At 44.9% G+C, this 14,098-nt stretch overlaps 1 pseudogene; it reads right to left on the reverse strand.

Moving 5' to 3' along the window:
• The window catches only part of LOC118572228, a 33,956-nt pseudogene extending 22,472 nt beyond the window's left edge, over positions 1-11,484 (reverse strand).
• Between the last annotated feature and the right edge of the window lie 2,614 nt (positions 11,485-14,098).

The following is a 14,098-nucleotide window of genomic DNA, read 5'->3' on the forward strand; positions in this document are numbered from 1 at the left end:
GGCTACTGATTTTTTTTTAGTTAATCTTGTATCCTGCCACCTTACCAAAGGAGTTTATCAGTTGTAGGAGTTCCCTGGTAGAAATTTTGGGGTCACTTAAGTATACTATCATATCATCTGCAAATAGTGAAAGTTTGACTACTTCCTTTCCAATTTGAATACCCTTGATCTCCTTTTGTTGTCTTATTGCTCTAGCTAGACTTCAAGTACTATATTGAGTAAGTATGGGGAGAGTGGACAGCCTTTTCTTGTTCCTGATATTAGTGGAATTGCTTTGACTTTTTCTCGGTTTATTTTGATGCTGGCTGTCGGCTTGCTGTAGATTGCCTTTATTATGTAAGGTATGTTCCTTGTATTCCTGATCTCTCTAGAACCTTCATCATGAAGGGGTGTTGGATTTTGTCAAAGGCCTTTTCAACATCCAATGAGATGATCATGTGCTTTTTTTCCTTTCAGTTTGTTTATATGGTATATTATATTGACAGATTTTCGTATGTTGAACCAACCTTGCATCCCTGGGATGAAGCCTACTTGATCATGGTTGATAATTTTTTGATGTGTTCCTGTATTTGGTTAGCCAGTATTTTATTATTTTTGTATCAATGTTCATGAGGGAGATTGGTCTGTAATTCTCTTTCTTTGTTGCATCTTTGTGTGGTTTGGGTATCAGGGTAACTGTAGCCTCATAAAAAGAATTTGGTAATGTTTCTTCTGTTTCTATTGTGAGGAACAATTTGAAGTGTGTTGGTATTAGCTCTTCTTTGAAGATCTGGTAGAATTATGTGCTGAAACCATCTGGTCCTGGGCTTTTTTTGGTTGGGAGACATTTAATGACCATTTCTATTTCCTTAGGGGTTATTGGTCTATTTAAATAGTTTATCTGGTCTTGATTTAACTTTGGTATGGGGTACCTATCCAGAAAATCATCCATGTCTTTCAGATTTTCCACTTTTTTGGAGTAGAGGTTTTTGAAGTATGACCTGATGATTCTCTAGATTTCCTCATTGTCTGTTGGTATGTCTCCCTTTTCATTTCTGATTTTGTTGGTTTGGATGCTCTCTCTCGCTGCTTTTTGGTTAATTTGGATAAGGGCTTATCTATCTTGTTGATTTTCTCAAAGAACCAACTCTTTGTTTCATTGATTCTTTGTATTCTCTTTGTTTCTGTTTTATTGATTTCAGCCTTCAATTTGATTATTTCCTGGCGTCTGTTTCTCCTGGGTGAGTTTGCTTCTTCTTGTTCTAGAGCTTTCAGGGGTGCTGTTAAGTCACTAGTGTGAGATTTCTCCAACTTCTTTATGTGGGCATTGAGAGCTATGAATTTTCCTCTTAGCAATATTTTCATGGTGTCCCATAAGTTTGGGTATGTTGTACACTCGTTTTTATTGAATCCTAGGAAATCTTTAATTTCTTTTCTTATTTCTTCCTTGACTCATTGGTGATTCAGTTAGGCATTATTCAGTTTCCATGGGACATTTTATGTTACACTGACTGACATAGAATTCCCAGTCACAAAGACAGCCTTTTACACGGACAGCAAATTTTGAACTTCAGAACAAATTCAAAGCAGACTAAACTGCCCTGCAGAAAATGCTCAAGACTAATTGCCAGGTGTTGTCGTTGCTAAATCATGGCCAGGCTGTTTACATGGAGACTTAGCTCCTTGGTGTAGTTCTCTTTCTGCACGGACGCTGACAGTTCAAGGTTCAGCCAATTGTTTACTGTCTGGGATCCCTCACTTAGAGCTATGTGCATGGGTCAGTGTGACATTCCTAGCCTAAGAGAAACTATGTGACTTATCTTGTGTTGTGAGAATGGGTAGTGCCCTGAAAATGTAACTTACAATTGTCCAGAGTTTGGCTGTGAGGCAGCAGTGGCAGAGGTGTGGAGAGAGACCGGTGTGGAGAGCTGGGTGTAAGAGCTGTTACCATGAAGGAAGAGCTGCGTGAGGGAACTATGGAAAGAGCAGCAGTGAGTGAGGGTGCATGTGTGTGTGTCAGTGTGTGTGTAGAAGGAGCTGAGGAGAGAATATGAATAGCTAGACAGGAGAAAGAAAGAGAAAGAGATTTTCAGAGAGAAGAGGAGGCTGTGTGAGTGTGTGTGGAAAATGAAGCTGTATATATAGAGATGTAACTATGTGGAGACAGAGATATTTGTAGAGAGAGGTTTTAAGAGAGAGCATTTCTTTCCTTTCTTTTAAAAATATTTATTTATTTTATGTACATGAATGACCTGTCTTCATGCACACCAGAAGAGGGAATTGGATCCCATTACAGATAACTGTGAGCCACCATATGGATACTGGGGATTGAACTAGGGACCTCTGGAAGAGCAGCAAGTGCTCTTAACCACTGAGCCACTTCTCCAGCCCTAGAGAGGACTTCTTAAGTTGAAGTGAAGAGAAAGTTATCATAAAAAAGAAAATGTGTTTCCTTATTATTTACCCCTCAGACAGAGAAAGTCTAGCCCTCAGATATATGAGAAGTTTTCCTAACCCCTTGCCTCATTCATGGACTTCCTTGTAATTCCCTCTAGACGGCCCTGGAGCAGGCTCTCAAAAGCTCACTAGTTAGAGACAGGCACAGTCCAGAAGTTCCAGAGAATAAACCTACCACTGCATATGACCTCATTCCCAGAGCACGAGAATGAGTAGAGCCTTCTGTAGGGGTCCTCTATGAGGGGTTTGCAGTTTTCCAGCTTCTTAACCTGAGCATAGCAGTTGTCACGAATCTGGCAGCATCTGGAGAGAGGAAGGAACAGCTGAGGGAGGAGATGGACCTGCAGGTGGTCAGTTCTCCCCTGCAGTCTTTCTCAAACATTTGAGAATGACTTAAACACAATGTTCAAGAAGTAGTCTTCCTCAGGCTCAAAAATCTGTGATATCCATTAAGCACATATTTATTGAAAGCCATTTCAATAGAGTGTGATCAGTACCAGCCTTTATTCTCAGTGCTTGGGTGTTGGGGGAGGCAGATGGATCTCTGAGTTTGAGATCAGCCAGGGATATATAAATGAGACCCTGTATCCAACACGTGATTTTTTTTAACAAAGCTGCAGGAACAAAGTGAAATTATATATTCCAAAGTTTCAGTGACATTTTAAAGTCAAAGCTGATGTTTTGTTGGTGGCTCTGGTGGTTGGCCTTGCCCTAGTCTGGTGCCTGAGTCCAGCACTGTCCATTATATACATGTCATACATTCTGATTTCAAGGGACCACTAGATACAGGGTCTAATTGGACTGATTTCTTCACATGACAAGAGGTGAAAATACATGCTGGAGTTGTTGATGCCCACCTTAAATCTCAGCACTCAGGAGGCAGAGGCTGGAAGATCTTTGAGTTCAAGGCCACAAGAGTCTTGGACCGCTAATGCTACACAGAGAACCCTTGTCTAAAAACAAAACAAACAAATAATAAATAAACAAAACAAAATACATGATTATGGTGAATATGCATGTCTCCTATTCTTCCCTTACGAGATCTTCTGCTTGTGTCTCTCCACTACAGCCCAGACATGCCAGGCTCCTCCAGATGGATCGCTCACCTCTCTGCCACCTGTGTGTCCCTGCTGAAAAAGTCACAGTAGCAGCCATAGTAGTACCGACTGAAGGGAACAAGCAACGGGATAGTGCACTTGAACAGATTGCCAAACTGCCGCCCAGCCTGACGTCTGACTCGGGATGTAGTAACACCTGCTGGAAAAATGCACAGCACACTCCATCAGTCCCACTTGGCTTCACCATGGAGCTGATGCCTGCCTGCTAGCTTCCTTATTGAAAGCCTTTGAGGTCCAACATCAAGGACCTCTTCAGGGTTCATATCAGGCTGCTACAGAAAATGAAACACATGGATATTTATGTGCCCATAAGATTGAGATACAATCATGAGATTACAAGTGCACACTACATGAAAATGCAGGGTAAATGGGAAGATGTCATAGCTGGTCTTGCACAGTGAAATTACAGATGAAAGCAACATTTTCAGAGCTGGTGGCCTTAAGATCTAACGTGACAAGGTGCCCAATCTGAGAATCAGTGCTCTGGTGGTGTGACATCTGAACTATCAATTACTATAACTGCATCATGATGCACATTAGATGGTGAACATCACTCCTGACACTTCCTCCTTGACTCCTATCAGCTGCTGCATCAGGAGAGTAGTGAATAGAGGTGTGTGTGTGTGTGTGTGTGTGTGTGTGTGTGTGTGTGTGTGTGAGTTTACCCCAACACAGGATGAAAGCAAGCCCTTGGGGGCATTCACAAACGTCATGCTACACATGAGGATGTCAGAGGGCAGCCAGGCCTGAGCATGAATATGTCTACCTATTTGAGACAGGGGGTTGCCCTGTCACACAGGCTAGCTTCTGAATCTAGAAACACTCTGTCCTCAGCCTCCAAAATGGTAGCATAAATGAACACCACTGTACTGGGCTGGGCTGCCTCCACAGGATTAAGTTCTATAGACATTGTCTTTTGCATTGCTTGCCTTCTCATTTCTCACTGTCAGGACAGACAGCCACCACACTTTAACTGCCCTGTGCTCCCTGTGTTGAGGAGCTGAGAACACTCTCCAGTCAGCAGCCAGGGACAAACTGACCTCTTAGTTCAATAACCCAACAATCCAAGTATCTCTTGTGTTTGAGAGTGCCCCACCCCTACTCAAGTCTAGGTGAAACCCCAGCCTTGGCCAGCAGTGGGATTCATCACAGTTCTAGCTGAGACCTTGAGACAGAGAAGCAGCCAACACATGCTCATTGTTTTACACTGGAAGAATTAGAAGGGATCTGTTGTATGGCCATGCACAGCTCATAGACAAGGATAATGGTCAGATCATCATTGTAATGTCAGCATTTGACACAAGAAACTGTTCATCCACTGAGGAGTAGGTAAATAAGCCAGGATTCAGTATGCAGTGAGATACTTGGTTGCCATTAAAACGAAGGAAAAGCCAGGTACAGTGGAACACACACTGTGATACAAGAACTCTGCACAGAGATGCTAGAGGATCAGAAGTTCAAGGTTGCCAGGGCATAGTATTGCAGGACTTTAATCCCAGCACTCTGGACAGAGGCAAGTGGACATCTCAGGTCAACACCAGCCTTGTCAATAGAGTGAGTTCCAGGACAGCCATGGCTACACAGAGACCCTGTCCCATAAAATAGGGGGGAAAATGAATTGCAGAAACAAGTCAGACGTGTATGTAAACTTAACAATTGAGTGGTTGAGGCAAGTCTGGGCTATAATGTGGAGGTTGAGGACATCCTGAGCCACATAATAATGTCATAAAAATAGTAAGAGCTGGAGAGCTGGCTCTGCAGTCAGGAGCACTTTCTGAACTTGGAAGGAACCCAGGCTCAGTTCCAGCAGCCACATGGCAGCTCACAACTGTCTATGACCCCAGTTCTGGACCTTCAAACCCATCTTCTTGCCTCTGTAGGCACTTCTCACCACAGTTCACAGACACACATGCAGGCAAAACACTCATACACATAAAATAGAAATAAACATTTTTTTTTAGAAGACAAGAAAATTCAACTATCCAGGGCACCTGAGGGCCAGGTAAATCGGTGCCAGTTCAATATGGCAGAGGCAGAAGGGGCTTTCTCTGCCCAGGTCAATGAATGTAGTGGACTTTCCTAATGGATCATCTGTGTTCAGACTTAGAGGGTAGAGGTGCCAGCTGTTGTGGAGCTGGGGTGAACATGGAACCCCAACCCACAGGCTATTAGAACCCAACAGGAACCACAAATCAGAAATTCAGGTGTGACCAGTGGGACTGTGCACTGAAGACAAGGGAGATGGGGGCATTCAGAGTGGACAAGGGTCCTACCTGTGAGCAGAGTGACCAGCAGAAGCAGTTTCATCCTGAGTGAGGGGAGGACTCAGTGACTTCTCTTTATAGTCCTGTAGCTGTGCTCTGACAGTGTCCAGTCAGCACACGGGTCTGTGACTACTGTGTGTGTGCACAGAAGTAGGATATGTGCACCCTCACACACAGTCCCGACCTGCAGAGCTGCTGTAGATGGTGACAGAGCCTGAATCAGTGCTGTCGCAGAGGCAAAGAGAAAAGGCTAGCTCAACACTCCAGCCAGCTCAATTCAGTGACTGGCAAAGTGCCAAGTCCCTCCTCCATGGACAGTTTGAAGTCTAAAGAAGATCTAGACATTGCTCCTGGGATTGGGTCTGAGGGACGATGATAGTGATGTGTGACCCCAGAAGGAGATGCTGGTCCCTACAATCCTCCCTGTTAACTGTATAAACTAAGTGCAAAGTCTGTCCCAAGACAGCCTTTGAGGTAGATGCATTACAAATTTAATCTTTAATTAATTAACTAATTAATTGATGTGTGTGTTTCTGTGTGTGGGTGACTTGGTGAATTAGATACAGTCAGAGAGACAGAAGGACGGAGAGAGAGGGAGAGGGAGAGCCCTGTGATCACAAGTGGAGGGCAGAGGACAACTCTGTCAAGTCAGGTCCCTCCTTCTACCTTTAAGGAATCAAACTCAGGTCTACATGCTTGCATCATACGCTGCATCTTACAGGCCTTCAAACTCCATTTAAGAACTAGGAATGTAGCAGATGGTGGTGGTGGTGCACACCTTTAATGTCAGCACTCAAAAGCAAAGGCAGGCGAATACCTGAGTTGAGGTGAGCCTGGTCTACAAAGTGAGTTCCAGGACATCCAGATATACACTAAAAAACCCTATCTCCAAAACACTAGGGAAGTTGCCAGGAATCCCCAAGGATGACCCCACCTTGGACTACTAGAAATAGTGGAGAGGGTGCCTGAACTGAAATGGCTTGCCCCAGTGATCAGATTGGTGAATACCCTAACTGTCATCACAGAGCTTTTCTCCAATGACTGATGGAGCAGAGATCCACAGCTAAACACTGGACAGGCCTCTTTGGAGTCCAGTAGGGGAGAGAGAGAGAGAGAGAGAGAGAGAGAGAGAGAGGGAGGGAGGGAGAGAGAGAGAGAGAGAGAGAGAGAGAGAGAGAGAGAGAGAGAGAAGGAGATTCTGTGAGCAAGTGCATCAGGAACATGATGCAGATCCTGCAGAGACAACCAAACCAAACTAGTGGGAGCTCATGAAAGTTGGATCAATGGCTGTGGAGCCTGCATGGGGCTGGACTAGGCCATCTGCATGGTGGACAATTGTGTAGCTTGATCTGCTTAAGGGCCTCCCATGGAGGTAGAATCATAATTCATCCCTGGTGCATGAACAGGCTTTTTGGAGTCCACTACCCATAAGGGGACCCCTAGTGCAGCCCTGAGGCCTTGGGAAGGGCTTGAACTTGGCTCTTCTGGATATGCTTCCCCATGGGAGGCCTTGCCTTTTCAGGGGGTAGCTTGAGAGGAGGCTGGGGGGTGTTAGGAAAAAGAAGGATCTTTGGTGTGAAAATTGAATGAAAAATTTTTCTTAATAAAAAAATGAAAAAAAAAAAAAACCAGAAACCAACACCTAAAAAATGAAAAAGAAAGAAAGAATGTAAATGCTCAACAGACATGACCGCAGACCAATATGATGCAGGCAATCCTTCAGCTGAGGCTCTCCCTACCCAGTGTGTGAAGCTGACAATCAACCATTGCAGGGGCTGGAGAGATGGTCAGCACTTAAGAGCACTTTCTGCCTTTTCTGAGGACCAGACTTCAATTCTCAGCAACCACATGGTGGCTGGCATACAATGTCTGCTGGCCCAAAGCCTTTTCGCCTCTGCTCTGAGAATGGCCATCTGTCATGTACCCTCTAACTTAGCACCCCAGCACCTCCTTTTCCCCACTTCTGAAGTCTCAGCTGGCTAACAACTAGTAAGTGATGAGTTGAGTTGTTTGTTCCACGCTCAAGATCTCTGATCCTTCCAGCGGGACTCTAGACAGTCACTACCAGCTACTACGCTCCACCAGCCCTGGTGTCTCTAGCTGCACCTACTGCTCACTTTCAAGGAGTGAGGCCTGACCTTTGGGCAGGAGTGGGGATGTGGTTGGGGGAGAAAAGGCAGAGGACTGGACTAAAGGAAAAGAGAGACCAAGGACAACACAGCCTTTAACCAATGAGAAATCTTTTTCCTAAATCTGGTTGAACAGGAATCCAGAGATTAACCTCTCTTTACATATGGGTCCTGTGATAGATAGAGAAGATGATGTGTTCTGTTTTTTTTTTTTTTTTTCACAAACTTAGGCCGCTGTGTACTTTAGAGGTACAACTATCCTGTGGTGTGTGTTTATGCACAGTGAAGACTGGAAAGTCACCAGGATGTAATCCTGCCTTCAGGTCATTTACTCAGTCCAGATTGATTTCCTATATCCAACATCCTGTGGTGAGTGCACAGCACAGCATTTTTAGTCCAGTATTTTGGGAACAAGATGTTCCTTCAGTGCCCCTGTGACACCTCTTCTTTCTCTCTTCTCTCCCCTCCTATCACTTTGTGTTTCCGTTCTCCCCACCCCACCCCTCCTTTCCTGCCCTTTTCCCTGCCTCGTCTGTCCCAACCCTTCTCCTTCTGTCCCCTTCTCTGCCACCTCCTTTTCTCCTCCTGATCCTCCTTTTGTATTCAGCTTTCCAGAGAGGATTTCTTGCTGTAATAGTCCTGGTTGTCCTGGACCTGGACTTTTAAACCTGGTTGGCCTTGAACTCAAGAGATCTGCCTGCCTCTGCCTCTGCTTCTGCCTCTTCCTCTCTACCACAGAGTGCTGGAATAAAAGGCATGACCGGGCTCATCACCCACTCTTCACAGTGCTCCTCTAATGGCACTGTCCTTTCCATTAATCTTCAGCTTCCAGGGCTAGATGATGATGTTCTCTGGAGACCTAGAAATGTTTGGTGGACAGAGAATACAACCATCAAATCTGAGTTCTTTCTATAGGTGCTTTATAAAGGGCACAGTGTGTAGTGAACAAAACCAGGCAGGCAGGGAAGGTGTCCCAGTCAGTGAGGTGACAAGTCTAACAGTGAATGCTTTTGTAATGCTTGGAGAATGGAGTATTGTACAAGCAGATGGTGGCCTGGTAGTCACAGTTGTGGATGAAGACCTCACATGGATTGTTTTTGTCCACAGAGAAATAAGAAAGAAAGCTGAGTGGAGCCCATGATAATGCTCCCTATGATTTGTAACCAAAAGAAACAGGTGGCCCTGCCATTTGTGCAGATCCAGGGTTTAGAGTCAAAGACAAAAAAGTACATTGGTACCCAAATAGTTGGAACACATTTATAATTTTTTTAAAAGTCATTTGTTGTGTGGCTGGGGAGATGGCACAGTGTGGGTGGCCATCTCACCCCCACTTTTTCCCAGGGTACTCTCGAGCAGGAACAACAGGAAATATTAGATGGAAATATAGCTAGAGAGAGACAAACAGAAAACACAGGATAGCCTTGGGAGGGCCTAGATGCTAATCCGTCGGACCCCAACTGTCTCTGCCAAAGGGCTTTTAAAGGAATGACAAAAAGTGGAGCAAAAGCCCTCTCCCCAGACCATCTCAGACACCTGGTGACCATGCACATGGTCAAGCCAACCCTAATGCAGCCCTGCTGTGTAAAGAAAGATCAGATCTAACTGGGAAACTTTTGTGGGCTCCCACAGCACAGTTGCTAAGGTGGTTGCCAAAAGCTTATGCAGTCCTGACTTAGGATGCCCAGAGCCCTTATAAAAGGTAAGATGTGCTTGGGGCATCTGTAACTCTATTAGAAAGTAGGGAGCATGTATCCCCAAAACTTGTCAGTCAGGCTAGCAAAAGGTGAGGGTCATGCTTCATGAGAGACCCAGGCTCTAAAGACATGGTGGACAGTGACTAAAGAAGACACAGAATGCCAACTCATTCCTACACATAAAAATACATCAACTCGAATATTTAATCCTAAAACCCAGCAAACTACAAATATCAACTACCACTTATAAAATTATATGATTTAAGACAATTCTCCTGCCTCCACCTCCCAAGTGCAGGGTTGCAAGTGTGTACCACCACACTCAATTAATGTGTTCTGGAGGTGGAACCCAGGGATTTGTGCATGCTAGGCAAGCACTCTAGCAACTGAGCTATATTCCTAGCCTTCTGAATCCTCACCTGTAAAATGGGAAGGATAAACCTTGCCCTGCATAGGTGTTTAGTCCAGTGTCTGACTTATAGCCAATGATGCAGCTCTCCATTGTTTAGTCACTATGGAATCAGTAGAACAGCAGCTAACAGGAGAGGCTTTGGATAGGGAAGATGGCTCAGGGAATAAAGGCACTTGCTGCCAAGTCTGAACCCAAGTTCCATCCCCAAGACTTATGTGGTTGATAGAGAGAACAGACTTCTTAAGGTGTCCTCAGACCTCTGCACCTGTGTTGTGGCATAGGCATGCTTTCCCCAGAAATACATAAAATCTTGAAATTTTTTTAAACAGAGGCTTTGGAATGATGTAGATCTGTTTTTAGAACCAAATGTCATCACTTCTAAGCTGGGTGACCTTGAGCAAGTGGCACAGATTTCTCATCTGCCTCATCAGTGACCTCATCTATATTTTAGTATCTACCTGATAAGACTGTTGTAAGGTTAACTGAGACCGAGGAAATGACCATTAAATGGTGCCTATCCTTGTTACTTCTGTGTCCCTTCCAAACCTGCCCAGATCCAGGCAGAGTCCAGAGGTCCTGCAATGTAAACCTGCCACTGCAGGTGATCTCATTCCCAGAGCACAAGTATGAGTAGGAGCTGGTGTAGAGGTTGTCTATGAGGGATTTGTAGATTTCTGGGTTCTTGACCTGATCATAGCAGTGGTCGTGAGTCTGGCAGCACCTGGAGAGAGGAAGTAGCAGCTGAGGGAGAAGATGGACCCACAGGAGGTCAGTTCTCACCTGCAGTCTTTCTCAAACATGTCAGGATGACTTAAACATGATGAGCAGAAGAAATGGCCCTGAGGCTTGAGAACCTGTGACTTCTATTAAACATATATTTATGGAAAGCAACTTCTGTGGGGTGGGGTGGTGTCCACCATTAATTTTAGTACTTGGGAGGCAGATGAGGATGTGTATCTGAGTTTGAGGTCAGCATGGTCTCCTGAAAGAGTTCCAGGAAATCTAGGGCTACATAGAGAATCCTTGTCTGGAAACAAATAAACAAAAATAATAAAGAAACAAAGCAAAATGTGTGATGTTGGCGAATTTGCATGTCTCCTGTTCTTGTCTCATGAGATGCTCTGCTTGTTCCCTGTTCCCACCTGAACTCTGATATTCCAGTCTCCCACCAGATGCATCAATCGTCCACTGGGATGTCTGAGCCCCCAAGCGCTCAGTAGCAGCCATAGTTGTTGTACTCTGACATGGAATGACTTCCGGGATGGTGCACTTGATCACATTGCCCAATTGCTACTCATCCTCAGGGCTGATGCTGTGTGCAGTAGTGCCTTAGTGCCTGCTACAAGAATGCACAGCAACTCCATCAATCCCACTTGGTTTTACCAGGTGTCTGATGCCTGATGCTAGCTTCCTCCTAACCAGCTGCCGCATGGGGAGGGCAGTGAATAGACCTCTGTGTGTGTGTGTGTGTGTGTGTGTGTGTGTGTGTGTGTGTGTGTGTGTGTATTTGTTAGCCTTACACAGGTTCACAAACATTCACTTTGGAGCACTCATAAATGTCATGCTACACATGAGGAAGTCAGAGCACAGCCTTAAGAGTTGGTTTTCTCTCTTCAGTATGTAGGTCTGGGAGACCAATCTCAAGTCACCAGGCCTGAGCAGGAGGTTGTCTACCTATATGCAACAATGAGTTGCCCTGTACTCCAGACTAACCTCTAACTCTGTAGCAACCCTCTGGCCTTAGTTTCCAAACTGATAGGATTGTAAATGAACACCACTATAGGAAATTGGACTGCCTTACTGAGATTAAGTTCTATAAAGATTGACTTTTGCCTTGCTTGCCTGCTCATTTCTCACTGTCAAGACAGAAAGCTGCCACACTGTGAGTTGCCCTGTGGTCCCTGTGTTGAGGAGCTGAGAACATTCTCCAGTCAGCAGCCAGGAACAAACTGACCTCTTAGTTCAATAACCCAACAACCCAACCATCTCTTGAGTTTGAAAGCTGCCCCACCCCTACTCAAGCCTAGGGGAAACCCTAGCCTTAGCCAGCAGTGGGATTCATCACAGTTCTAGCTGAGACCTCGAGACAGAGAAGCAGCCAACACATGCTCAATGTTTTACACTGGAAGAATGAGAAGGAATGTGTTGTATGGCCATCCACAGCTCATAGCCAAGGATAATGGTCAGATCATCATTGTAATTTCAGCATTTGACACAACAAACTGTTCATCAGCTGATGAGTAGGTAAGTAAGCCAGGATTCAGTCTGCAAAGGGATACTCGGTTACCATTAAAATGAAGGGGAAGCCATGTACAGTGGAACACACACTGTAATCCCAGCAATCTAATGGTCGAGGCAGGTGAATATTTGAGTTAAAGACCCACCTAGGCTATAGAGTGAGTTCCAGGACAACCATTGCTACTCAGAGAAACCCTCTCATGTAAATCAGAAATAAAAATTAATTACAGAAAAAAGCCAGGCATGCATGTAATCCTCACATTTGGGAGGTTGAGGTAAGTCTGAAGTACAATGTTGAGTTAAAGGACATCCTGAGCCAGAATTATATTATTATGTATAAGATAATAATAAGGGCTGGAGAGATAGCTCTATAGTCATCAGCATTTGCTGAGCTTGTGTAGGACCCAGGCTCAGTTCCAGCAGACACATGGCAGCTCACAAAATCTATGACCCCAGTTCTGGAGGATCAGACCCCTCATCTTGCCTTTGCTCATTCACAGTCCACAGACACACATGCAGGCATAACACTCCTGCACATAAAATAAAAGTCAATATTTTTAAAAGGAAAAGAAAAATCACAAAGGACACTTTCTCAACTATGTTCATAGCAGCATTATTCTTAGTAGCCAGAACCTGGAAACAACCTAGATGTCCCTCAACTGAAGAATGGATAAAGAAAATGTGGTACATATACACAATGGAGCCAGGCGGTGGTGGCGCACACCTTTAATCCCAGCACTCAGGAGGCAGAGCCAGGCAGATCTCTGTGAGTTTGAGGCCAGCCTGGGCTACCAAGTGAGTTCCAGGTAAGGCACAAAGCTACACAGAGAAACCCTATCTCAAAAAACAAACAAAAAAAAAACATATACACAATAGAGTACTACTCAGCTGTCAAAATCAATGACATAATGAAATTTGCATGCAAATGGATGAAACTACGAAATATCATCCTGAGTGATGTAACCCAGACTCAGAAAGACAAACATGGTATGTACTCACTCATAAGTGGATACTAGATGTAAAACAAAGGATAATCAGACTACAACCCACAGCTCCAGAGAAGCAAGGAAACAAGGAGGACCCTAAGAGGGATGTATGGATCACCTTGGGAAGGGAAAACAGGAGATCCCGATGAGTAAACTGGGGATGAAGGTAGGCAATAGAGGGGAGGGGATGGGGGATGAGTACATGAGGAAGCAGGATGATTGAGCTGGGGTAGGAATGGAGTAGGAGAGCAATGAAGGGGATAACTTGATAGAGGGAGACATTATGGGGTAAGGGAGAAATCCAGTGATAGGAAAAATCCCAGGAATTCACAAGGATGACCCTAGATTAGACCACTAGCAATAATGGTGAGAGTGTCTGAACTGGCCTACCCTAGTGTAATCAGATTGGTGAATATCCTAACTGTCATCATAGAGCCTTCATCCAGTAACTGATAGAAGCAGATGCAGAAATCCACCACCAAGCACCAGGCCAGGCCTGGGACTCCAGCAGAGAGGGAAGAGGGATTATATGAGCAAGGTGGATCAAGATCATGTAGGGAAATCTACAGAGACAACAGAACCAAGCTCATAGGAACTCACAGACTTTAGACTGACAGCTGTGGAACCTGCGTGGGACCAGACTAGACCCTCTGCATACAGGAAACAGTTGTGTAGCTGGTTCTGTTTGAAGAGCCCATGGCAGTGGGATCAGGATCTATCCCTGGTACATGAGCTGGATTTCTGGATCCCATTACCTATGGTCAGACACCGTGCTCACCCTTGAGGCAGTGGGGAGGGGCTGGATCCTGCCTCAACTGAAT

This window comes from Onychomys torridus, chromosome 22 (genome assembly GCF_903995425.1).
Source record: "Onychomys torridus chromosome 22, mOncTor1.1, whole genome shotgun sequence".
NCBI classification, from domain to species: domain Eukaryota; kingdom Metazoa; phylum Chordata; class Mammalia; order Rodentia; family Cricetidae; genus Onychomys; species Onychomys torridus.